A 27,785-nucleotide genomic window follows, 5' to 3' on the forward strand; every position below is an offset into this window, starting at 1 on the left:
TTGTATTTCTCCATTCGTCAATGAATTATGCAGAAACTATTGTATTTGGAACACAGTTTAATTTGTTGATCTGAGCATTCAGGCTCACAAGAAATTACTCTGGGTTTACTTTACAGTTGTCCATTTAAATAAGAGAATTTACGTATAATACATGCAACAATAAGACTTTTCTGACACTGTGAAGAATGTAAGCTGTGTGGTCACTATCACTGACAGCATAACAACTAGGAAGAATGAATCTGGCATACTGCAAATGTTCCACACTAGGCAACCTCTCACCTGTCCCTGTGTTTGCAGAACATACTTGATTTTGCCGCATATTGTTGCTCTGTCTCTCATAGAAATTTAAATTGTATGTTAAATCACTAAGATACACTCATTAAAGCCAGTCATTATATTTCCATATATCTTCTTGCTCAGAAAATGCACACTGATACAAAACCTATTATTATGTTGACTTTTTATGTCAATTAGAATATTATTTAAAATTATACCCTGTTTTGGGTATTTGCCACTCATTATTTTGGGCTTTGTATCTGACTGTCGAGCAAAGCGTTTAGAGCTATGCATGTAAGTCAGTTAATTAGTCATAAAAATCATACAAGCCAATTAATTAATGTGTGATGCTCTTCATCATTTTGAACAACAGTGTTTGTATTAATTATTATGCACAGTAAAGAGTGCATATGAAATTAGCAATTACCATATATTACCCCATAGAGTACGGAGCTGAAAAACATAGTCTGCTCTTCAACATATTAGTATGCGAATTATGTTAAAATACAGCAGCACCTGTAAACCATATGGAAAATGGCCATATCCAAGAAAAACATTTCATATGGAACTTGTTTTCTGTTCATTTCCTAGATGGACCATAATAAATCATATTAGCCATCATAAGTAGGAAGTAGCCAGCTTCCTTGCTTAACGTGAGAGTTCATTATAAACAGTTTTCAGTAAAACAAATGCTCACGCCCCTCAAAAGTTCATAAAAAATAAGCACAGACAGTACAAGGTAAATCTAGTTACTTGAACGAAATAAATACCAAGTAGCGACATGGCATAAAGTGATGCAATGCAGCTTCCTTTGGATTTAGACTTCATTATTATTTAATGGTACAGTTTATTTATTTAATTCATCCTGAAATTGCACCTGGGAATAGTACATAGCTCATGTTCAGAGGAAGCTAGGAGAGAAAAGTTTAATACAATAGAAGATATTCTGAGACATACAGAGCAAAATGTTATACACTGACACTTTGGGTTACAGTAATATTAAAATACACACACACACACACACACACACACACGGTGCTGCATTGTGACTTTATGCAAACATAATCTATTTAAAGCACCAGGAAGTCCCGACAGAAACCTGCCTGCCCAACTAGAATTAGTTCCTCAAACTTGTGGATTAGCTTGAAGTCACAGGGTGTAGTTCAGAGCAGTCCTGTGCATTGTACAGATATCCATATATGTATATATGTTTATTTTATTTTCGGAACGTTTGAGTTAGAGAGGTGTGCAGAAGTCATTTCATTTTGGGGGACCCGCGGACTAGAGGCTTCATCCCTTGTTCAGGCTGAGGCTTTCGGCTGGTATCGTGGCCAGAGTACAAAGATTCTGAAGTAAGGATAAATAAATAGTAAATGTCAGCTTTTACTTGGGTAATAGTACTGGTTACGTTTGGCTTCACTGTAAATCTGTTGATAGAGATGTAAGTTACTCATATGTTTAGCAGTAATTGTGTCTGACCATGGTGCGACGTATACCGGCTTGAAGGCAAGCTTTCCGGTTTTCTGTTGTGGAAATATGTCATATCTGATAGCCTCTGTCCTCCTACACTACACTTGTGCAGTTAGCTGGTGGTCTTTACTTTCTTATGGACGGCCTCATGCGTTCCCATTTCCACTGTAATCTGGAGCATGTGCCTGCGTAAACCTGACTTTGAAGATGTCTGTGAGAGAGTAACACAATTTGCATAATACTGTTGCATTTTATTTTCTTGGTTGTGGACTTGCAGGAAGTTGAGAAGCGGCCAGCACAGTCTGCATTTAAGTGTAGCAACAACACAAAAGGACGGCATGTGCACTTTTATGTATCAATGGTTTATGCATCAGGGGCTTTTCAAAGAATGTACCGCATTAGGGTTTTTTCAAAAAATGTTTGTACCGTCTAATTAGTTTATCTCGGACTTTATCTTCCAAGACTACAAAACATTCTTTGATTAGGGATAGCCATCTTTTAAACTTTAAAACAATTGCATAGCTAAAATAGGTGCAGATGGTCACTGCACATTAAAAAGAGGAAGTTAATATTTGAACACTAGATCGATGTTTTATGTGTATTTTTGTGCTGGAATCTAAGCTATTACTAGTGTTTCTTTTTGCAATGTTGGGCCCTTATGAATTGATAAAAAATTCATCATCCAAATGTGCAGTATTCCAGCCCAGTCTGTAGAAAAACTCCTGTTTGGTGGACAGAGACTGAATTTGCAGGACTGCGTTTATTCAAGGAAGTAGTTTTATTTGCAGTGTTGTTTGTGGAAATGTCAAGGAAGCAGATATTTAATTAGCTCTGCTATATTTCACTTTTTGTTTGCAGAGTGATAATAGTCTGGTGCTCTGTACTCTGCAAGATACAGTCCATGGTATCCTAAGTTAATGTTAACACAAACAGAAATGGACAGTTTTTTCTACTAGTTGTTGCTTAGAAACCCATATGGAAACTTCAAGTAAAATGATTGCTAAAGACTGTTGATTTCTAAATACATGTTCTGAGTATTAAATAAGTTGCATTTTAAGAATATCTGCATTGTTGCTTTGTAACAGAAAATGTTATTTAGACAATACATTAGACTTGCTTCTGTTACTCTGACTAGTGCCAAATTTGCACTTGTTGACCTAGTTGTCAACCTTCCATCTGTATAATGTGAAACACTTTATCTCATGATGTGGAACAAAGGGGGCAAGATGTGATACACTTACTAACAGCTTACTAGCAACTTCAGCTAATAAGCTCACATGATGATTAATATGTGACTTTATACTTAAAACATTCCTTTGACAAATGAATATGATGTAATACCATGGAAACCACGGATATTGGTTAAAAAAGTCTTAATATGGAATGTGTGGCAAAGCTTTTCAGTATGGAACTGTGAGAGACATGGACTTTTTAAAACTCAAAATGAAAAATGCTGCTCATAATGAGGTATGCTTGAGAGGTACGTTTATAGGTTCATAGGTTCATATTAGGCTATCTTCCCTAGGGCATTTGTAAGCCTAGCCAGAATGTGTTTGGCTTTCACCACCCATTTTAAATTTATTTTGCTATGCCCTTTTTCGAGGTTAGTATACTGTGCCTCTGTCTAACAGTGACACAGAAGTGATACCTGGGGTAAACCTACGATCTCCCATCCACTCATCAAGATTCCTCTTGAAGAGAGTCAATGAGGGACTCTGCCTAACCTGGACTGGGATTTTATTCCAGAGTGAAGGGTGCCTCTGGGTTATGAATCTGTCCCTCCAGCATGTCCTATTTATTTCAGTGCTGAGGTTCAAGTTTGTTGATGAAATTATGTCCATAAATAGGAAACAAAAAATAATGTGCAGTGTTATGGGATGATAAAATTCAGACTAAGTAGAAGCATTTTATTCACTTTTGTATATATAGAGAAACTGCTTATGTGAAACAATTATTTAGCAAAAAGAGCTGGAAAAGCTGGAGAAGGAATAATAGTCGTACATTATTTATTTATGTGTGAATGTATGCATGCATTTATTTATTTATCTATCTGTGGTGCAACACTAGCTGTGGCATAATTTATGGCAGGTTTGATGGGAAAAGCACCTTAAGAAAATGGTGTGAAAATTGTGCTTTCTGAATTAGATAGGGAATCCTTCTGCCTTATGCATCTCTGAATCATTGAAATGGAAAGTTGGACTGATACGGGACTTTTTAGGGGATACCTTGTAAGTCCAATGACATGCTTTTTGAAAACTACCTTGAAAACACCAAGCATTTCAAAAGCTATTTCAAACTGTCTTAGGGAATGTTGAGTATTTCAAAGCACCAAAGAACTTCCTCCTGCACGTAGGTCAATGCACGCCTCCCAAAATAAAATCAGCAAAACAAGACACCGGAGCCAGCAAATGGTGACTAAAATGGATATATTTAACAAAATAACATCCCAGCAAGTACAAACATACCGGCTTCGGCTGGTAACATACACAGCCTTCTTCAGTGTATACATATAGTTCATTACATGCTGTTTAAATAGTCAAAACCTGAATCCCATTGGTTTGTTCCTCATAAATATTCATTAAGACCAGGGTGGAAAAGACCACCTAGTATGATTATCCACTTCTTTTCTTTATAGTTTAATATGTTATGCCAACCAATTTTATTCTTGCGATCACCTTGTATTGAATCAATTATAGTGAACATAAATTTTGCTGTTGGATGAACCAACTGATGTTTATAAAGAGCATTGGTCACCTTTTTGTGTTTTATATTGCTGTAGTGTTCAGAAATACGTAATCTGATGCACCTGGAGGTTTGCCCAATGTAGAAAGCCCCGCAGTTACATGTGGCCATATAAATAGCCCAATCGCTGCTACAATTCACAAAACTCTTAATATCAAAAACTTTGGGGCAATTTCTACTGGAGAACTCATTAGTTGTTGAAATGTATTTACAATTGATACAGTGGCCACAAGGAAAACACCCACGCAAAATATGACCTGACAGAGTACGTTGTATCTTAGTAATATGTTTAGTATCCCTACTTTTATAATGGTTAAAATAAGATTGAAGCTTCTTACCATTCCTATAAGAAAACATACATTGATCAGGAATAATATGTGCAACCTCAGGGTCACATTTCAAAATATTCCAATGTTTTCTAACACTCCCCAATAGGCAGTTGGTGTTGCGGCCATAGGTAGTAACAAATCTCAATGGTTGAGATGATTGAACCGGTCGTTCCCTGTATTGCAATAAATCATGGCGTTGCATATTGTCAACCTGACATTTGGCAATGGCAATAGTACCAGCATTATAGCCCCTTTGTTTAAATCTATGAGTGAGATCAATTTGGTTACTACAAAATGTGGAATGTTCAGAGCAGATACGTTTTGCTCTGATAAATTGGGATTTAGGTATGTTCCTTGCTATATGTGGAGCATGGTAACTGGAGGCATGTAATAGGGGGTTGTATTGTGGGAACTTCCTATATATTTCAGTTTCCAATGTACCATCAGGCTGTTTACACAAAAGTACATCCAGGAATATGATCTTATTGATATCATGTTGTTCTGTAAAACACAACCCCCATTCATTATTGTTCAAATAATGAACAAACTCAGTAAGTCTAGACTCCGTACCCCTCCAGACCAACCATATATCGTCCAGGTAACGTCTCCATATGTCCATATCTGTAAGAAAGATATTCCTTATAGAATTGTAGATCATCTCAGTCTCTACATAGGCCATAAAAAGGTCGGCATATATGGGGGCAAAAGATGCCCCCATTGCCGTACCTTTAATCTGCTCAAAACATATATCTTTGTAATAAAAGACATTACAGGTAAGGACATACCTAGCCATATCTACCAAAAAGGAGTTAAAAGTGGAACTATACAGTTTGGAATATTCAAGCCAATATGCTAAAGCCTTGAGTCCTGCCTGATGTGGAATATTAGTATAAAGTGCACTCACATCAAGCGTGCACAAAAGCCAATCTGCTTCCAATTGTGTGTCCGATATAATTTGCAAAAAATTAGTGGTGTCTTTTAACCTGGAATGAATGGAAGTTAGCAAAGGCTTGAGATATTTTGTCAGAAACAATGATAAGGGCTCCGTCAAATAGTTTCTACCAGAAACTATTGGTCTTCCTGGGGGATTCTTGACATCTTTGTGGATCTTAGGTAGAAAGTAAATGTACTGAGCACTTGGATCCTTAATAGTCAATTGTTGTACTGTCTCTTTAGATATGACCCCTCTATCATGTGCATCTTGTAAAAACCGTGCAATACATTTGGCAAATCTACCCATAGGATCCACCCCCATCTGTGTATAGTATCTTACATCAAACAATTGCCTCCGAGCTTCCTTATCATAGTCAGACCAATTTAAAACCACTACAGCTCCACCTTTGTCAGCATTTATTATAACAATTTGTTTGTTATCCTGAAGTTCCAAGATTGCCCTTCTCTCAATAGGGGTAATATTGTTGTTCTTAAAAACTGTTTCAGAACCAAGAAAATGAATATCTTTCAATACACTATTTTGGAACTGCTGGACAACCGCATGCATAGGTGGAGTGAAATTGGATTTATGATATACAAAATTGCCACCATCCAAATTAGTACTGGTATCACCAAAAAACATTCTTAAATTAATAGATCTACAAAATTGAATCAGATCTTGTGCAAATACATCTTCAGATATAACAGAGCCGGGTATAAAATTTAAACCTTTATTAAGAACTTGAATGTGTACATCAGACAGGTCATAGTTAGACAAATTCAAAACATTGTTTATCGTGGGGCAATTCAATTCCCTAAGGCCAAATCCAGTAACCCTTGTAGATTGCTCACTTTACTTGTGCTTACGTCCCCCCCCCGTCTACGTGTGTTCCTAAAGGGACACTACCAGAACTTCTTTTGGGTGTTGGAGACCCTGTTGTTGCCAGGGATTCATTGTCAGTGCCTGAAGAAGTATCATCAAAAGATGAAGTGCCCTCAGATGTGTTCCTACGTAAAATAGACCTAGGTCTTTTCCTTTTTCTAACAGATGTGGGGAGATTATTAAATCTCACGTGTTTGGACTGGAATGAAAATGGATTGCCATTGGAATAATCCTCCTGATCCCTAGTAAACTTTTTCATTTTCCTGGAACAAAGCTCAGCATCAAATTTCTTCAAATCCGAACCAACCTTACTTAGTTTGGCCTCAAAAGAAGCTTCATGTACAAAACTTTTCAGTTTATCAGCCAAGGCATTAATCTTCGCTAGTCCCTTATCAATAGCCCTATTATGAAATTTATGTAATTCAACTACAAAAGACATTGTAGCTTCCTGCTGTATTTTAAGCCAATTGGTATTCAATTCAGCATCCCCATTATTGACATGTGGAATTATTCGTATTCTCAAGCCCCTAGGGGTAATATTAGCCGCTTGGTATGCCTTAAAGAGCTTACTGTGCCACACATTGGCACGTAATGTTCTAAGTTGTCTATTAAGATCCTCAATTAACTTATGGCTTGTTAGATCAGAATTGGTGTTAACACCACAATCAACATTTTCACTGTTCAAAGACCCCAAGCCAAAAACCCCAAGATCTTCTCTGTCAGCTACCAATCCAGAAATAAGATTAGATAGATCCATAATGAAGGCAAGATAATGTTCCAAAAGGCTGTCAATAATGGTCGGTGTAATAATACCACGACAGCAAAAGATACAGGACAATGGCAGCAAAGAGACAAATATAGTATATATCTGAGCTGCGTCCAGATTAGAAATACAGATCCAAACTAGTTAAACAAAAAAAGAGGGCATGGATGGAGACCAAGCACAATAATGCCCAGGCACCCAATAGAATATTAAATAAAGCAGGTTGATGCCGAGCAATGTTCCAGGCAATGAAAACAAAATCCTAAAGTACTATAGTATTATGTAAAAAATATGTATGTAACCAAATATCCCAGAGATCAGAGGGATATATCCCATAGACACAAAACACCCCAGTCCTATCGCTGATGAAAACAGCTAAGATATCTCAAAATGGACTAATAAACCCGCCTATTCTAAAAATATTTGGAAAAAAACTATTAGGACCAAAAATCAGAAAAACATATACACATACAAAAACCCCCAAAATTATCAAAGGATAGTAAATGGGACTAATATGTGTGTAATTCCCAATAAAGAAATATACTTAGTTAAATAACAATGTATGGTATCAGCATAATAGTTATCACATGCTGCCAATAACGTGAACCAATAATGGCTCAAAACATACTCATAAATGAGTATAAATACATAATGTAAAATAAATTGCCCAACATTGTGATAAACCTAAGCCTGATAATCTGTTTTGATCCTAATGTTATAATACTCAAACAAATTCAAAAAACCTCATACATAATAATGATAAACTCAAGAAGTATGTATGAAAAGAGATATACAATAATGTAAATATAATCCCAGTTGAGTATTTCAAAGCCACAACAATTTAAATGGTCTAAAAAATATTTTCAATTTTTTAAGTACCTAACAACTTTGGAAACCTGATTTAAATACATAGTACTTGACAAAGTCTGTTGTAACTCATATCCTGATGCAGGATACTTAGATGCTTTCTTTGAACCTTGTCTTTTTTTAAGGTAGAGTCCTACAGGCCTTTACATTTTTCTGAATACAGCTCACCTCCTTCTCTTTTGTCAAAGTAAAATATGAAATGTTCAGGGTTCAAACAGATGTGATTACCAGCAGGATCCATGTAAACAACCTGCAATACCTCTCAACTGTCCCTGATTTTCAGAGACGTCCTAGATTTTGACTCAAATTTTAATATTTAAACTCTCCTAAAACTGATGGGTTTTGGCGACAAGTTGGTAAATTTCACTTACTATAACAATAGTTAGAGTTAGAGACGTCTTCTAATTCAGAAAGTGCATGATAACTCACATTCTCTTATTCTCTTAATGTTTCAAGGTAACAGTACTAATTGTTTGAAAGTGTCCCTAATTGTCCCTGATTATTTCTGGATTTGTCCTTGATTCTGTTTAGATTTGTCCCAGATTAGGTGGGAACTATGGGTGTGATGGAAAGAATTTATGCTTCTGTCAAGGTTGTTTAAAGTTTAAATACTGAACATTTCCGAAGTCAGTTGTAAACAATACAGTTTCAATATTTTGCATGTTCACATTTCTTTTACATCTTTTTTCACAATACAAGAAAGCATACATATGCAATTAAGTTGTACAGTAATGCATGTCTTAACAGGTCTATGTCAAAAGCTTGAGTTTTCAGAAACTTGAAATTCATATTGTCGAGAAGATATGATCGAGTTTACGAAAACTCAGATGTCAAGAAACAACAAAAATCTACCTTTTTTAATTCTTTTGCAGTGGGGCAAGCACCCCTGCACCCCCCACTCTCTGCATATTATATATACCAACTCCAAGACTGCACTACAGTGGGGAAAAGGGTAAATTCCCCTCTCCACACTCTACCATGATTTCCATTCAAAAAGCTTCAAGTTTTCAGAAGCTTGATCATACCATCTTGACAATATGAATTTCAATTTTCTGAAAATTCAAGCTTCTGATAGGCACCCATCTTAACATAATACAAAAATCAAATACGATGTAAGTGAATGACTGGTGTACCACTGAGGTAGTAATATGTACAGCATTGATCAGAAAGATAAACTCCATCATAAATCAGATGCAGATTCATCTAAAATATTGCATTCCTTCTAGAAAACATGCAAAAAAATATATCCTCATTGAAAAATCAGAGGTTTTATTTGTTAAAAGACAAATATAAAACAACATGTTAACTAACAAAGACATTATGAAATAGAAAAAAAATGAAGATAACAGAACAAAAATAAAACACTAACAACAATAAACATTACACCAGCATCTAATACTGTAAACACCACACTGGTAAATCTAAAAATAATCCTTATTTTGTATAATCAAGCATCTTTCTAATAAAATTATCAGAAGACGATATATTTTACATATACTTTCCCTTTCGATCTATGTCTGCCAACCAGAGTTGGGCCTTTAGTCCAACTCCATTACGGCCATAGTCTTGAAGGATCATCACTCAAGCAAAATATAATATGAGCAACACTGCCTACCCAGCACAATCATTTTATTGCACTGCTAAATTATAGAATTTTTTGTAGGCATAGCAAGGCAACCATATAAAGGCATACTTCTGCAAATATTTCTTTGTAATTCTATTTTCTCTTCATTCTGCATTGTCTGCAATATCTATTAACTCCTGTGTAGTTGATACCACCCAAACAGGTTCACTTCCTATAGATTTTTTCACGCTAGTTAAGATTTATAATTTCCTAAAATATCAACTTAGTAAGGATTACTGTTTTGCCAAGGACACGCTGCAGTTAGTGCTGTAGTTCAAGTTTTTAAATGTTCAGACCATGACAGGACAACAATTTACACTCTCAGGACCTACCTTTTCACATCCCCAGCATGTTGAGTCAGTATGTGGAAACATCTGTTATAACTTACATGGGGTGTAAAAAAGCAGGCACAAATGCTTCAAGGCAAATATGGAAAATTTTTCAGACGTCATAGCATACCTTGGCAATTAAATTAATCCCCAGACTTTGCTATCCAAATTTTTTGCTGTATTTGCTGCCCACCTTTATTTAATTTTAGATGCCATTTTTTAATTTATAAGGCTTAAATGCCCTAATAATTAACAATTCAATCACCAGTGAATCACTTCTTGCCTCCCTTAAGAATATAACCAAAGCCAGATGACTTCCTTTCCAGAACAAGTGTAATATAAAGAGCCTGACAGTGTCAACCAATCCTTTATATAGTCCAATCTTAAAGCAGTGCATAAACCTAGTTTGCCCTAACTTGATGCTGTGTATTCCAAGTATCACCATTCTTAATTTGCTCCAAATAAATAGGTTCATAGGTTCATAGGTAAGTACTAGGCTATCTGCCCGAGGGCATCTGTAAGCCTAGCCAGAATGTGTTGGTTTTCATTGCCCCTTAGATTAGTTCCCTGTACTTCTTTTCAGCAGAGCCATTAGTTCCCTGTGCCTCTGTCCAGCAGAGCCACTGCAGTGATCCCCGAGGTAAATTTTCTGTTTCCCATCCACTCAAGGTTTCTCTTGAAGAGTGCTAGTGAGGGGCTCTGCCTAATGTTGATTGGAATCCTGTTCCAAAGCATGGGGAGTCTCTGGGACAGGAATCTATCCCTCCAGCACGTCCTATTTATCGTTCTGCTGAGGTTTAGATCCCTAGAGCGTGTGGCTCACGGGGATTTGTTTTTTTTTTTAGGTGGAGCGTGTCCATCAATTCTGGGCTGGACATCGCCTTGTATGTCAGGCAGAGATCACCTCTGAGTAAGTGGTATGCAACTGAGTACTGCTGGAGTTTCTTCAGTTGGACTGCATAGGGCATCTGTTTGAGGCCAGTAATCCTCTTGGTGAGGTACTTCTATGGTCTTTCCAGCTGTTGCAGGTGTCTTGTAAGATACATCCCAAATGGGGCGTTGTACTCTATGATGGGTCTGATGAGTGATGCGTAGAGGGGCACAATAACCTCTTTTGTTCTAGATGCAAACCCTTTTGTGATTAGGTGGGCCACATAGAAGGATTTTCTAACCAACTTGGCAATATGATTATCAAAGGAGAGATTACTATCTAATTGGGTCCCCAGATCCCTTATTACATTTTCTGCATTTAGGGGACTACCACATATGTGGTAGTTCGTGGGTACTTTGTTTTTTTCCAAAGAGGATGACTATGCACTTTATGGCATTTAGCTTGAGGCCATGATTTTGACACCAGGTATTTCTCACAGTGAGACCCTTCTGGAGGATGTCTGTATCAGCCAGAGAGTCAATTATGGCCCCCAGTTTGCAGTTGTCTGTGAACTTGGTCAGCCATAGTCCTCCTGTGCTTGCCTGTACCTCTGAGAATTATATACCAAACAGGAGAGGTCCTAGGACTGAGCCCTGGGGGACGCCACTTATAACTGGTTTAAAGTCAGACCTAGAGCCTGCAACTCTCGCCGTGTGGGTTCTATCCGTGAGCCAGCTGGCAACCCATCTTGTGACATAGGGGTTTATGTTCAGGCTGGTGAGCTTGCCTATAATACCAGAATGGGGAATGGTGTCGAAAGCCTTTGCAAGGTCTAGGTAGGCTGTGTGGACATCCTTTCCTTCATCTAAAGCTTTGTTAACTGTCTCAAAGAAGTCCACCAGGTTTCAGGTTTAGGAAGCATGATCTGCCCTTAACAAAGCCAAACTGGGTAGGGTCCAATGTTTGGAGGTTCCCAATGTCTCTGTTAATGAGTTCCATGATGATGCTCTCCATAGCCTTGCAGACCAGGCTAGTCAGGCTTATAGGGTGATAGTTCCCGGGGTCTGTTGTGGCTCCACCTTTGTGGATCAGGATAACTGTTGCTGTGCACCACTCTATGGGTACATAGCCTGTAGAGAGGCTGAGTTTGAACAGTGTGTTTAGGTGAGGGGTTAGTTCATTTTGGAGTTCATGTAAGACACAGCCTGGGACACCGTCCGGTCCCATTGAAGCTGTGTTTTTGGCTTTGAATAGGGCTGTTTTAACCTGTGTGTCAGTGATTGCTGGGGCTCAACATTCTTCTGGTATGGTAATGGGCCCTTTAAGGGGTGAGAGGGGGTTGAAGTTTGCACTAGATCTGTCTGCCAGAATGTTGGCAATATCAGTTGGTTCAGTGTATTTTGTGCCATTCTGCACTAACTCAGAGCAGATCTGAGAGTTTCCAGTTAGGTTCCTGACATAGCTAAAGAACACTTTGTGGTTATCTTTGGAGTCCTTGGCAATTTTTCTTTCGAAGCTAACCTTGGATGATTTTATGAGGGATCGCAGTTTCTTGCCAATACTGATCAGGGATATCTTTCCTTCTTGGGATTTTACTCTTTTCTGTACTAGTTTCCTCCTTCTATTGTATAGCTTGTTTATGGCAGGGGTCCACCAGACTGGTTACCTTTCCTTGGAGGAGTGCGTCTTGGTTTTGCTTGGGATAGCATGATCCATGCATTCTTGCAGGTGCTCATAGAGTGCCTTTGTAAGGGATTCAGCAGCTTGGACAGCATTGCCCTTTAGCATGGGGGCTGTGAACCTTTCCACCTCGGTCTTAAGTAACGTGAAGTTTGCTTTTGGCTTTTGAGAAGTTTTTCATGGTGGTTTCCTTGATTGGGGGGGGGGGTGGAATGTGGATATCCAGAGCGATTAGTCTATGGTCTGATCTAACCAGCGAGGGATTGACATCCGGTGTAGAACACCAGTCGCTCATGTTGGCGATGACCAGGTCCAATATGTTGTCACCTCTGGTGGGGGTGTTGACCAGTTCCAGGGCATTCGAGTTTATAAATTCTAGGAAGCATTGGGCAAATGAGTTAGTACTTGAGTAGTTCTCCCAGTTAATGTTTGGATAATTGAAATCACCCAATATTAGGGCGTTTGGTAGGACCTTTATATTTTCCAGTGTCTCCAGAAACGCGGAATGGGGGTCCTGGGTCATGGTGGGTGATCTGTAGCAAGCTACAATTTGAATTGCAGTTTTGCCTGTTGTTAGTTGCACATGGATTATCTCTGAGGCATTGTGCTGTGCCACTAACCTGGAGTTGTGGGTATCCTTGATGAATATGGATACACCCCCACCTTTTGTGTTTTGGTCCGGGTTCTGTGGCCGAAAAGTATGGTATGAGTTATAGCCTGGTAGTGCTGGGGTGCTCTCTGGAGCCTTAAACCAGGTTTCTGTTACTGCACAGATATCGATGTTCTCCATACTGAGGAGTGCCTCGAGTGCATGCATTTTGAGGTTTAGACTTCTGGCATTGAGTAGCATTACCCTTAGTTTTTGGTTACTTGTGCTATTTACGATGGTGGGTTTGTCTTTTGAGCCTTGCCTAAAAAAGGCACTATGGGGGTGGCAAAAGCCTTGGCCAGTATTCGAAAGCCTAAGGGTGACAGGTGTAAGCCATCTCTTGTGAAGCAACGTGGCTTGTCAAGCATGTCATCCCAGGCAGACAGATACTGGATCCCCTTTGAATGACACCAGAAACTTAGCCAATTGTTTAAATTGATCATTTTTTTTTAATACTGTGGCATCATTCTTGGTGAGGACAGGATGCTACTCAGGGTCAGGGTCATACCGGCCTGGGCTACGTGATCAGAGAGCTCTTCCATGTCTCTTTCATTGTAGTCCAGGGAGGTATGTCTCAGGTCATTCACACCAACATTTACAATGACAGAGTCGTATTTGTACTTGTTCTGGAGCGACCTGAGTACTTGTGTTATGTGGCAGATCCTGACGCCCGACGAGCAGCTAACTGAAACCTTCTCCTTGTCCAGCCTAGTTAGTGGAACATCAGTGTGCCTGACTATAGAGTCACCTATTACTAGTGTGTTGTGTATGTTATTTTGCCTTAAGGGCTGCGGTTGCATGGCACACTGATTATGTGAAGTATGTGTTTCATGGTTTGTGATGGGGTGTGGAGGTTGCTTGTGTGTCTGCTTTGGAGGTCTCTGTTGCTTTTGCAGATTTTTATTTAGAGCCTCCGAGTATGTTTTTGTGTATTTATGTGTGTTATTTGCCAGTGTTGGTTTAGTAGGTCTATGTGAGACTGGTGGTGTGTTGCAAGTATTTTCCTTCTCCTCTTCACTGTCAGTTCCAGTCTTGGTTTGAGAGAGCTTTGCCTCCAGTTTGGCTGTATAATTGCATCTCTCGCATATATTAGTGTTTGGTGGTAGGAGGAGAGGGTTGTCTGTGTACATGAGGCAGTTGTAACATTGCCTCAAAATTCCCAGATTCACCAGTTGGACTGGAGAGTACACCTGAAACTGCCCTTTGGATATGCCTGAATAGGTAAAGTGAGCTGTTTTACTGATTGGCTGGTAGGGACAAATAGAGAGCCTTGTCCTTCTGGACAGTATAGGGGGGGTCTAGTGCTAGGGTTAATTAGTGCTTGCTATGAGTTTTGAGCAAATGCTGGGCTGTGAAATTAATGTTTTGAGTGCTTAAATTGAAAGATTGTCTAGTTTCAAGGGAAAAATTGAAGAGTACACTTCATGGAGCCGGGAATAGTTTAACCCTAGCTAACTGGCGCTGCCCGGTGCACAAAACAGTACAAATGCAATTTTTATAGCAGGGAAATGAAAGAGATACAAATTAGCCCAAAATGGCCAATAAACTACTGACTTCTGGGCTGAAACCACTCCTCCAGGGATAGATAGGCTACTCAAAGCTCCCCTCTCTCACAGGTGAACAGAGAAACTTCCTTCTATCAAAGTAAGGTATGGGCAACACAGAAACTTGTAACATAGCCCTGAATTCAGCAATAACCTGAAAATTGGACTATACTAGTTCAGAAAGGCAGGAAACAAGTATATATATATATATATATATATATATATATATTTTTTTTTTTTTCCCAGAAAATAAAGCAGATACAATAAAAAAAGCACTTTAAATGCACAGAAATGGCTATCGCACTTTAGTGTCTAGCCTACAACAGTTAAACAGATTATGTAAACATAAAAATGACTTAGTTCAAGTGCAGGTAGCAAATAAGTACAATATGTAGCAGAAACAAGCTTTTTAAATCACAGAAACGCTAAAAAGTTGGCGTTTTAGGTGGAATTAGTTACAGACAGCAAGAAAATGCAGAAAAATCATACTTAATCACTCCAAATTCTCTCTTTTGTCTATCTGCTGCTGTAGTACTCTGCAGGACACCTGGCAGGCACTTGCTGAGCTGAATACAAGTGCAAAAAAATGCGCAAATGCGGATTTTATAGCAGGGAAATGAAAGAGATAGAAATTAGAGACTACAAGTCATGCTTAAATATTTTAAATAAAAGCATCACATGCTAAAATGTATCACATGTTAAAGAACATTGTATCAGAGCCAGGGCTGTGTAAACACATGCTAATAAAAAGCTAAAAAAATACAAACTGAGTATTCTTGTATTATATGTATTCTAAGTAATTATAAAAAGTAAATTGTAAAACAAGATTGACAAAAATCCTATACTAATACATGAAAAACCATTATCACTTATACTAAGCAAACAGGTGATGTTGCAGGTTTCATTAAGACCTGAACTAGAAAATGCGTTGAGTCTTAATTGCCAAGCTAATTCGCGTTCCTCTAAAAGTAAATTAACTGGACCACCCCTGATATCAGGCTGAACGTGGTTTATTGCTTTAAACAAAAACGTATGCCCCCCCCACTCGAAAATGAATGTTTAGCCAAGGAATTATCACTTTTTGTTTTTGTCCATTGCATGGGTATGTTCGTAAACTCTATCACAGAGTTTACGCTCTGTTTTCCCAATATAAAAAGCGGTGCAAGACGTGTACATGGCAACATATACAACTAATTTTGAGTTACAATTAAGTTTATACTTCAATTCATACTTTTTGTCAATCTTGTTTTATAATTTACTTTTTATAATTACTTAGAATACATGTAATACAAGAATACTCATTTGTATTTTTTTAGTTTTTTATTAGCATGTGTTTACACAGCCCTGGTTCTGATACAATGTTCTTTAACATGTGATGCATTTTAGCATGTAATGCTTTTATTTTAAGTATTTAAGCACGACTTGTAGTCTTTTATTTCATATGAAGAAGTTGTATTGGCAGTGAAGAAAAGCACTTCATATTAAATTGTACAACTTATTTTTGGGCTTTCTGGATTTGTATTTGTTTTCATCACTTTGTGCAATTACCAGCTAGTTTTGAGAGATAGAAATTAGCCCAAAATTGTCAATAAACTACTAACTTCTGGGCTACAGCAAACAAGGCCCACACATTTCAGAAAGAAACTGTTCAAATAAGCAGACACAATAAGCCTTTAACCAGAAATTCCCAGCTCAGAAGGGCAGAATCTAGCCTCTCCTCCCACAACAGTGCAGACCACAAACCTTCTTAATGTAAAATAACTGGCCTGAAGCCCAAGTGCTTAAACCAGAACTAATGTGCTTTTAGAATAACATACACTGAACCTTCAATCAGCAATTTCCAGCTTAGAAGGATGTAAGCTATCTGAACTGCCACAACAATGCAGTCCACAAACCTTCTTAATGTAAAACAACTGGTCTGAAGCCCAAGTGCTTAAACCAAAAGGCTTAGAATAACAGTTACAATTGAATCAGGCTACTACCAAGCAGTAATAACTGCAGCAGAATAATACAATTGAGTACTTTTAGGAAGAATCACAAGCAAAATAAGGTAATAAAGTGAAATCAATGCAAACTTTTTCATTATCCACAGTCTTAAATTCTTCACACCTGGGATACCTAGATTTGTGTACCAGATGTGTAAAAGCAAGTATTCCCATAATTACATCTCCTCAATACTCAGCATTTGCTTTAGTGTCTTTAACACCTGCTTCCATGCATATAAGAGCTATCTCCATTTCCCATAAGATGGCTGAAATGCTACTCTTATCAAATTCTTATTTCAACTCATTAAACTAGATAAATACTTTTGACTTCCCTATTTAGGAATTTATCAGCAATAAGCACAGAATTTTCATTTGCACAGCATTGTGATATAGTAGGAGTTTGGAACTCACAGCCCCCGTACATCTTTTGAAACCATCAGTCTGTCCCGTTATAGTCTTGGCTATCCATTATCCCAAATAATATCCGTCTCATATTTTTTCCACACTTCAAAAATTTGGTTGTGGTAAATCACCCCCCCCCCCCGCTAAAAAACTGGAAAGAATACAATAACAAAAGTAGCACAAGTGTCTGAACTATTTATTTATATCCATTCCTGATATTTCCCACCTTTCCAAATCAGATTTCAGTCTTTCATCAGTTCCTGATATGTTTTACTTGCATTTTGGATAAATTTACCTAATCTTATTCAAAAGTATTTAATGTGAGGCAATTCCCACAAAACCTCTAGGTCATACTTTAGTTTTCTGGGTGCTTCATAGCTTATGGCTACCATCCTTATCTTAGTTTTATTAGTCCTGTAACCAGAAAATAACCCACATTTCTCCAAATGTGTAAAAAGGTTACATAACTCTTGCTTGATCTTTCACATCTATATGTTAGTACCATATCTGCAAATAAAGATACTTTCACTTAATCTTCCCTTACTAAATATCAGTGAATATTAGATTTTCATATTGTTTCTGTAACTGATTCCAAAGGCAAAGCAAAAAAATGAGTGACAATGGATAATACCAGCATATCCCTCTCAGATGGTGTAGTGGTAAATTGCTTTGATAGCTGGGATAGTCTTCTGTGTAGCTTAACTCAGGTTTACAGTCAAAATAAAATGACATGATTAATTCATATAAAACCATTCAAAATAAAAAGATAACACCCCTGTTAAATAGAGTCACTCCACTGTATTAAATGGTGCATCTGTATCAAGGATGACTGTTATTAATTGTTGAAGATTCTATTGTGCCACCTTCGCTTACAGTTTTGCTTTTAAAATATTATTAGATGTCATCCTTTCTTCCACAATCTCACAGTAATTATCTACAGTTCATTCTAGCATGCATGTGGCCAAACAAGCTACATATAATAGTTATGATTAAGTATGGATTTTAGCCTGTAAGAGGAGAGAAGATGTAGATATTTCCTTTGGGAGCGCCACCGCTACGACCACCACCACTACCACTACTACTGCTTTTTCATATGATAAGGATATAATTGGATTACAGTAACATCATAAAATATTCTTACCAAATATGAGATCACTTTGTCCTTATTTACTTTCCAGATTTTAATTGGTAGACTATCACTGCCCAGGTTTTGTCCAGTGCTTGACCTCTTATTACCTGCCATTTTTCCTCCATAGGCCTACTAACAGGGGCTATTCACATGCATTTATCTCTTTCTCTCTTACCTTATGCAACTCATCTCCTAGCAAGTAATGCTGTATATCTTTGCCATTTGTCTCTATTTTGAGTCAACTTTATAAACTCCTGAAAAAATTCTCTAAAACTTTTATATTATTATCAGTGGATCTCTTCTTATAGTATCTCTTCTTTGGTTTGCAAGTTGGCAATGATTCATTGTATCCTTTACTGCCTCAGTAAGACAGTCTAAGCCATCTAGTACCTATTTATTTAGTTATTTATTTATTATTTATTTTACATTTGGTTACAGTGAAAGTACGACTGGACACAAGTCCTTTTTCAGTGGAGGCCTGGGGAGAAACGTTCTGCATATAATATAGATTAATAAAATACAATTTCACAGGTACAGAAGAGTAACACTATACAAAATACTTCAAGTAAAACTAGGATGATAAACACCTTAAACTGTACATCAACTAAGAGTAAGATTGAAAAATAGTACTCTATACAGGTACAAAGATGAAGCAGCTTATACTGTGCAATCAAATAACATTCTGTATGATATAGTATTAGAATAACATAAAGTGCACACCAAGTGTCTATGCTACGAACAGGCAATAACTGTTGAGAGGAAGGCAGAGGTATAAGGAATGAGACTTCCAAGATAAGGAAAAGTCCACTGCCTGAAACTAAGGTAGGAGTGTTTACTCTGGGTGAGCAAGAAGGAGATGGAGTTAGACTTGCCTGAGGAGTCACAGTTGCAGATCCAATTAGCTTGTAGGTGTGTTTTTAGAGTTTTCTTAAATTGAGCTAAGGACATTGTGGCTGATATACTAGTGTCAGAGTGTTCCATTTTTTGTCTATAAAATTTGAATAGAAGTAGGCTCCTGCTGAGTTTCATGTGCAACATATGAAAAAAGTACCATTAAGTGACTCCATTAAGAATATTATCAAATACAGATTTGTTCCAATGGCACAGATTAATAAAGCAAGGCCTTTACCTCAGAAGATCCTTGTGTGACTAGCGGCATGGGCACTGACAGAATTGGGTGTGAGACAATGGGAGTACGCATCTGACATTGGTCCACCATCTTGAGGGGTTAAGCAGCTTAGCTTGCTGATTTGGCCAAACCTGCAGTAATATCACTACAACATGAAGAGCCTAGCATGTTCACACTGCAAGAGGTGTGTCATTTACTTGGAAGGTTGTGCTTCTGTAGAAATGTGCATTCACCTTTCAAAGCAGCTATAACATACCAGTCAAGCTGCTGGGGGAATGAAGATAGGGCAGTCTACAGGATTTGCAGGCTGGCCCACTTTCTAGCACCCAGTTCTAACCTTCACCAAAGAATGAATGAGATGGAGAACTTTTGCCACAGTGGAGACATTAATGTGCCATTTAGATGCAGGAAAGAGAGCCATTAGGTCAATTCTACAGACCAAAAGAAAAAAAAATCTTCTGTCTCATGCTGAATCTTTTCATTTATGCTTCACTTTATTTGGTGATATCTCCTGATTTTAACTAATTTTCGGTGTTACCCATTTATTCTGATTTTTCCTTAATATATCTCTGTCTTTTTTTCCAAAGGTTTTACTACTTAGTGTTATGCATAAATTGTTTTTCAACATTTATCATGTACTTAATCTAGGGCAGCCACAGGGGTGCAGCGGTTAGTGTTGCCGCCTCCCAGCAAGAAGCTCGCCGGTTTGATCCTCGGCTGGAGTTCCTGCTGTGTGGAGTCTGCATGTCCTCCCTATGGATGCATGGGTTTCCTCCGGGTACTCCGGTTTCCTCCCAAAGACATGCTGTAGGTGGATTGGACACTCTAAATTATCCATAGGCATGAGTGCATGTGTGTGCCTTCCGTGAAAGGCTGGGCACTGGGCTGGCAACTCAACACTGTAAAACTCCACTGCCAATCATGAGCAGACAGGTGATCTGCTGTGGCGACCCCTAACTGGGAAAAGCCAAATGAAGAAGAATCATGTATTTAATCTGAAACAGTTTTTGAAGTGGTTTAGTAAATGGAAGACTTGATGCATTTTGTACAATTTCATACCCAAATTTGCAGTGAAATATCTCAAACATTTCTATTTAATGTACTTTTATACTCTGATGTACCATGTGTATTAAGGATGCCATTTTTTTAAATATTACATGATATGATATTTTTCTACCCATCCACCCAGGGATTCGTGTGGTGGTTTAGCCCTGGCAATGTAATGTGGGTACCTACACTACACCATTTTCTTTCAGGCCAGTACAGTTTTCTGCAGGAATTCCTCTGTTCTTAGCCTAAAAAGGATGCAAGCTCACACTCCAGATTTAGAGATGCACATTTTCTTAATAAATTTTTAAGCATTTGATTAGACATTATTGTACTGGTGTACAGCATATACAAGCTGGGCTGGATATATAATTGTATGTAATGGTAAAATTCTGACTGACATTTTACCAGATGCTACTAATCAACATAAATGAAGTCAGACAGCATAGTATGAGAATCTCAATTGTCTTTTTATCCCATTCACTGAAAAGTGGCATTAGCTGACTATGATGCATCTGTCTTGGGGTAGTTATTTAACCCTAGTAACTATAAGGAGACAAATCAAGACTATGTCACCCCCAAGTAATTGTTCCGTGTCTCTGTTTCTGTCTCTTTTTCTGAGATTAGTGTATTCTCAGAGTACAAAATAATGAAGTTGGGAGTAGGGAGCTTCACCAGATGTTTTCACTCAATGAATACGTCCTTTCATTTAGTTTTATTTGTAGTTTTAAGTCACCATATTATAGGATGTTCCCTTTTGTACTAACATGCTTTTCTATACTGCAGGATTGGCACTGTGGTGGGCATCATCCTGCTTTTTTGCTGATTAAACCAAGCTCTTAACCTTTATATGTCTTAACTGAGTACTTAATATTCTATCATACTAATCACGTCATACAAGACAGTTTTCAATTTGTACTGCATTTTAATCCTTATTACAACTGCATGTATATGGGGCCCATGTTATAGTATGTTCTACCTGTGGATGTTCAGTATATTTCAGTTTCATAATGAGATGTACCTTTTATGCAGGTGGAATCCAGTTTTAGTTAAAATAATCAGTTGTGGTTTCAGCCAAAAAGTACAAGGAAAGTACAAATATATGAAGTTAGAATATGAAAGTATAAGGACAAAGATTAACAGGATACTGGAATTCCTTGTTGTAGAAGTGGATTCAAAAGATCCTGAGATCAAGGAAGGTTGTTGACCAGGGTCAGCAAGGAGGTTACTTCAGGCACCGGTGTTACAGCTACCTAGAAATAGTGGCAGGCAAAGAATTGCTGGTATGAGGTAGGAGGGAGCTGTTTAGAAAGTTTTTCCTTGGAAGCAAAACTGCTTAGAAAATGAACTTCCTGATGTTATTCTCAAGTTGACCAAAGAAATGATAAGTCACCACCTGGGGGGTTGTGTCAAGCTGGAATGCATATCCAGGAAAAGGAAGAAAGGACTGATAGATCTCTGCAACAGTGAGTTATCAAGGTTTGGAGGGAATGGAAGAAATTATATGTGCGAACAGACTTAGTCTGGTCACAATGAGGAAAAGGAGAGACTAACTTTCACCTATGACATTCTCAGAAGACAAGTGGGACAGGTTTTAACTATCATCCATTACATTTCAGAATGCAAATGGGAGAAGAAGAGGGTATAGGTGGCAGTGGTGTAGTTCTCAAGTGATTTAAAGAAGTACTGCTTCACGGAGAAGTTTTGGGGGAGATGTCAGCAATGTCAGAGACAAAGGAAAGTGATGAAAATGGATCAGAGGTAGGAGAAAAGTAACTACACTGGACTGTGGTTGGAATATAGGGGGACTTGACAGTATATTAGCAAGTTCATACTATATGTTATTTATACAAAGCTTGGTAAATCTTGTTATAATTTGTAGTACAGCATTTCATGGGTCATGTATTCCTGTACTAAATGAGTGGCAAGGGTTACTAAAACATTCTTAGAAAGCAACCATATGGCATCTGCGATACATCGAAACTGAACAGTCCTCTATGTATCGTGAAATGTGTGAAACATGGCATGAACATGGTGTACTAGAGAAATGAGAAAGCAGTAATGCATATACATGTCACCTCATATTAGTAAGCTAATATACTTAACACTGATAAGAAGTGATGCTTTAAGCATTAGAAAAAAAAAGAATTACAGTTAAACACTGTCACCTGGCAGAGGTTGTGTCATTCTTCAATGACTCAGTTTTCCTGTTTTGACCCGATCTACATTTGCTGTTTCTCAACATTCTACTAATATAACAATTAATACTACTACTGTATCTATCAAATGTCCCTGATTTTGCAGAATGTCCCTCACCTGCCTCTAATTTTTCCCTGTCCCTCATAACATTTTTGATTTTCTTATAAATCACTGAGAATTACAATCAGTCAGTAATGACAGAGTTTTGTGCTTGTTCAGAAAATGCTTGTTGATGGAAAATCTGACGTTTTCTTAACCTTGCAAGTGAACTAGAGTAATATATAAAAATTGACCCTGATTTTGGGTTTTTGTCCATCATTTATTTTTGGCTTTGTCCCTGATGCCTGAGAAAAGATGTTGTGAGCTATGATTATCATGTATGGCATCATAGGCAAAGCACATTTATTTATATAATCATGCATTCATTTGCAAGATGAGGAAGGACAAAGCAACATATTCATTTTCCAAGAAAAGGAATGCATTTTTCTACATTTCCTGTCTTGTAACATGATACATGACTTCACCTATGTACAGGGCTTTTCAGTAGCTATTTGTCATTATTAAAAGTGTGTGATGGCAGTTGCAACTGTGTTATTACAGTGTAGGAGGTACAGTAAGTAGTGATAGGGTAAGGGCAGAATTAATAATTCTTTACTAACCAATATACAGTGATATGGATTATAAAGAACTGCTTCAAGTTAGAATGATGACTGTATACAAATGTGAGCTTAAATCCACATTTACATCATTGCAATATTTAACATTTTTGTAGCTCACGACATTTATGTCACTTATTCCTGATATGTAATAGTTGATGTTTTATGAGATTATAATAAATTATATTGTATTGATGGTGTTCTGTACATATAAAGCTCTGAAGAATGAAACCTCAGATACCTGTAAAACAGTGCATTCTAGTAAATCAGCATATGTAATGTGCATTTCCCCCTCATAGCTTTAGGATTCTCGGATTTTAAATTTGCCTGTTTGTTGATATGCACACTAAAGTATCTCTACTTTATACAATTAAACTGTTTTTTAATACTGAAGTACTGTTTTATATTTCAGTTTAGTTCCTCTTGATTAGAGCAGTACTTATCTGTGAACAAAATCAATGAAAATGTGCCCTTGATCAAAAGTGTACAACTGAGAAGCTAGCAATGCATACTTTTATACTATTAGTGGCTATATGTTTTTCTTGTAGTTGTTTGAAGTTAACAGCAATTCATATGCAGGTGGAAAAGTCTTTAACAGAAAGGTGTAGCTAATACAGTTGGTACCATTTCTATACAACCAAAATATGTTGCAAATTTAAGTGCATGTGTAAAAAATGTTGCTTATGTAAACAAAAATATGAATATTTTATTCCATTCCTAATGGCTAGAATTCCAGTAATGCAGGAATCTTGCAAAGGCCTGCTGCCAAGAATGACTGACTGCCTTTCTTTCACTGTTAAATGATTTATTTCAATGGAGAAGCTAGACATGAAACTGATAGCTTATCTCCTTTGAGAAGGTTTTCTTTTTGCTAGATGAGTAAATGCCACCTGCTTCGCAAACATACATACTGTGCAGTGACAATGCTCTGCTGTGACAACCATTTCATACCGATTTTATTTTTCTTTGCTTTATGTTTTATGATGTTGTAAAATTTTATGTTTCAAAGCTTTAATTATTTATTTCAGTGCCATAGTTTTATAGCAATTTTATGTTAACCCATTACAGAAGATAGTCAGTGTTATGGGTCTATATTAGATCGTCAAAATCTTCTTTCATCAACGGGTTATTTATCAACCCCTATCCATCAAAACTAACTTCAGCAAACATCAACATTTTTACAAGTTAAGTAACTAAATTGGCCAACACCACAACTTTGCCCTTTTCCCCACTGTGGTGCAATCTCGGAGTTGGCATATATAGTTGGGGATGTGGTAGTGCAGCCCCCCACATTTGCCCCCCACTTGGGTGTGTTCAACATAGTGAGATGTGTGTTTTGGTGGGATAGTGACCAACTGGTTGCTTTCCCTGTAAAACATTTTGGTGTTCACTGAAGGTAGTTTGAATGGTTAAGGATCAATGAATAAGCCGTCGATGAAATAAGATTCCAATGATCTAATATAGACCCAGTGTTATAGCAGTTAGACATGTACAGCTAATTAGTACATAATTTGTGTAGCCTTTAGTTGTATGTTAATGTGCATAACTATGGGAGAAGTTTGTCAAATTATTATATTATAACAGATTACAAGAAGGGAGAGAGAGACATAAAAAGCTCCTATTATGCACAGTATATATCTCGACTATCCAAGCATTATTTTTATAATTACTGATATAGAAAACTTTGAATAAAACTTAGGGTGCAACATACAGACGTTATTGTGGCCATAACATGAGCTATCTACAGAGTAACAGAGATTGTCAATTATTTTATATGAGGTGTTTTCATTAAACATTATAATACCATTGTTATGAGCATGATCTTGACAGCTGGTAATAACCAAATGTTTTGCATTTCTGAGAAAACAAGAAATGTGTTTACTAGCTGATACAACTCTCACTGTAGGATGTGTATTTCAGTTTATTATTGAACAGGGGCTAAAGAATGATCTAGGTTAAACCAATGCAGGGTTGTGAAGGAGAAAAAAAGAATATAAGAGGCATGGGCAGTGGAGAATCTAAAATATGAAACCTGTTCATACAATTTTCTGCCTTCCCTGTATATAAACAAAGAAAATAAGTCAAGATTGCTGGCCAAATCCTGAGCAGTGTTGTTTGGAAGTCTCTGTTAGTGTGAAAGTGGTTGATTAGAGCACTGTAGTTATACAGATTAGTAGGTAAACGGTGCTCAGTAACAGAATTAAGGAAAGATTTTGAAAAAAAAAATGTCTATGGACTATTTATAGGCAGGAGCATAAAAGAAGTTGGGGAAAATGTCTTGTAATTTAAGCCTCCCTACACCTTCTTGAAGAGAAATTGAACGAGCTTCAGTAGCCTCCATAGGAAATCATTATCAGTGCAACTTAAGTGTGTGTTGGCAATGGTTCACTTTTTTAGGTAGATGCCGTCCTTCTTCAAGTTGGTGTGACCTTCGAGTTCATATATATATATATATATATATAAATAGATATAGATCTAGATATATATATATATATGTATATAAATATATATATATATATATATATATATATATATATATAAATATATATATATATATATATATATATATATATATGTATATATATATATATATATATATATATATATATATATGTTCAGGGGATTGTGGGGGTATTGCCTCCCACATTGGGGGGTACAGAGAGGCTCGCTCCCCTGGAAAAAACAAGAACAAAACAGTGTTTTTCACTCTGTTGGTTTTTAAACATTTTTTTTTGTTCTTTTGAAGTGTTGTCTTTCAAGAAGTTGGTGTTTCATAATAGAACCTGGAATTTGTGTTATCTCACAGTGCTATAATTAAAGACCAAAATAATTCACCACAGCCTAGCACATTGCAACAAAATGTACATGTTTTTTGAACAAAAGATGGGATATAACAGACATGGCTGTAGAATACTCACCTTATGGGATATAGCAGACATGGATGTAGATGGGATATTGCAGACATGGATGTAGAATACTCATCTTATGGGATATAGCAGACATGGGTGTAGATGGGATATAGCAGAAGTGGATGTAGATGGGATATTGCAGACATGGATGTAGAATACTCACCGTATCAGATATAACAGACATGGATGTAGATGGGATACACCAGACATGGATGTATATGGGATATAGCAGACATGGATGTAGATGGGATATAGCAGACATGGATATAGATGGGATATAGCAGACATGGATGTAGATGGGATATTGCAGACATGGATGCAGATGGGATATAGCAGACATGGATGTAGATGGGATATAGCAGACGTGGATGTAGATGGGATATAGCAGACATGGATGTAGATGGGATATAGCAGACGTGGATATAGATGGGATATATCAGACATAGATGTAGAATACACACCTTATGGGATATAGCAAACATGGATGTAGATGGGATATAGCAGACATGGATGTAGATGGGATATAGCATACATGGATGTAAATGGGATACAGCAGACGTGGATGTAGATGGGATATAGCATACATGGATGTAGATGGGATATAGCAGACGTGGATGCAGATGGGATATAGCAGACATAGATGTAGAATACTCACCTTATGGGATATAGCAGACATGGATGTAGATGGGATACAGCAGACATGGATGTAGATGGGATATAGCAGACATGGATGTAGATGGGATATAACAGACATGGATGTAGATGGGATACAGCAGACGTGGATGCAGATGGGATATAGCAGACATGGATGATGATGGGATATTGCAGACATGGATGCACATGGGATAGAGCAGACATGAATGTAGATGGGATATAGCAGACCTGGATGAAGAATACTCACCTTATGGGATGTATCAGACGTGGATGTAGATGGGATATAGTAGACATGGATGTAGATAGGATACAGCAGACATGGATGTAGATGGGATATAGCAGACATGGAGGTAGATGGGATATTGCAGACATGGATGTAGAATACTCATGTTATGGGATATAGCAGACATGGATGTAGATGGGATATAACAGACGTGGATGTAGATAGGATATTGCAAACATGGATGTAGAATACTCACCTTATGGGATATAGCAGACATGGATGTAGATGGGATATAACAGACATGGATGTAGATGGGATATTGCAAACATGGATGTGGATGGGATATTGCAGACTTGAATGCAGATGGGATATAGCAGACATGAATGAAGATGGGATATATCAGACGTGGATGTAGATGGTTTATAGCAGACAGATATGTAGATGGGATATAGCAGAAGTGGATGTAGATGGGATATAGCAGACATGGATGGA

At 37.4% G+C, this 27,785-nt stretch overlaps 1 protein-coding gene across 2 annotated transcripts in view; it reads left to right on the forward strand.

The window, feature by feature from the left end:
- The first annotated feature begins 1,384 nt into the window (after positions 1-1,384).
- Positions 1,385-27,785, forward strand: part of LYN (LYN proto-oncogene, Src family tyrosine kinase) — an 821,134-nt gene continuing 794,733 nt past the window's right edge. Inside the window, exon 1 of one of the 2 annotated variants that reach the window (XM_044065544.1) lies at positions 1,385-1,628. The gene's annotated coding sequence lies outside the window, so the exon portion shown is untranslated. The remainder of the gene's footprint in view (positions 1,629-27,785) is intronic. The other variant, XM_044065543.1, reaches the window with a different exon arrangement.

This window comes from Protopterus annectens, chromosome 3.part0 (genome assembly GCF_019279795.1).
Source record: "Protopterus annectens isolate FY-2018-M chromosome 3.part0, PAN1.0, whole genome shotgun sequence".
Lineage (NCBI taxonomy): Eukaryota > Metazoa > Chordata > Ceratodontiformes > Protopteridae > Protopterus > Protopterus annectens.